This window comes from Nannospalax galili, unplaced genomic scaffold (genome assembly GCF_000622305.1).
Source record: "Nannospalax galili isolate Female #2095 unplaced genomic scaffold, S.galili_v1.0 scaffold663, whole genome shotgun sequence".
Taxonomy (NCBI): Eukaryota; Metazoa; Chordata; class Mammalia; order Rodentia; family Spalacidae; genus Nannospalax; species Nannospalax galili.
In genome coordinates, this window is record NW_008351881.1 from 6,234,835 (window position 1) to 6,235,602 (window position 768).

The window sequence follows — 768 nt, forward strand, 5'->3', positions numbered from 1 at the left end:
AAAGGAAAGTATAACCAAAGAGTAAAGTGATCAGTATATTTCTTTAAGAGTTCAAGGGATTACACTTATAAAAAAGCTATTTAGAAAATTATTTTTCATTGATGATTTTGTTCTGAATCAGAAAGTGCTGCTTGGTTAAAAGACTTCAAATCTTGGTCTGCAATACTGTAGTGCCCACCTGTAGGTAAGGGACATAACTCACTATTCTAAAATGATGGCTAAATTTGTTTTCTCTCCCTATCTAGAGGCCATTTAAGAGGGAGCTGAGTCTAGCCACTCCAACAGTTAACAAAGTGCCTGACTACAAATCCTAAGTTCATCAATCATTCCAGCCTTGGCAGGCAAAAGAAAAATGAGAAAAAACCTGTTAGATGGATGCTTTTGGGAGCCCTCATCAAAAAATTCCAATGGACTTTAATTTGGACATTTTCTGGTTCCCTGCCTAGAAATTGTAATACCAACTACTCTTGCCCTTACTCTGACCTTTACTTTTCCTTCACATCTCCCAGGCACCAAACACCTTTCTTTTCTCTGTATAGTTAAGAGATATGTAATTTGGGAGTCTTTTATATAGACCCACTGAAGGGGGGTACCCCAGTTGCCTCACCCTGTGTCCCTGTTCAGCATTGAAGAAGCCAGAGTGGTCTGCGTCCCAATTCCCTATTGGCAATTTGGGTAAGCCTCTTTAGAGGGTGATATGATAAAAATAGGAGATAAAAATTGGCTAAGCAGCTAGGGTAAAAAGACCCCAAAGAAAAGTAGCCAGTT

At 39.1% G+C, this 768-nt stretch overlaps 1 protein-coding gene across 17 annotated transcripts in view; it reads right to left on the minus strand.

Moving 5' to 3' along the window:
- Window positions 1-768, minus strand: part of Mpdz (multiple PDZ domain crumbs cell polarity complex component) — a 218,880-nt gene that overhangs the window by 121,910 nt on the left and 96,202 nt on the right. The gene's annotated exons all lie outside the window — the stretch shown is intronic.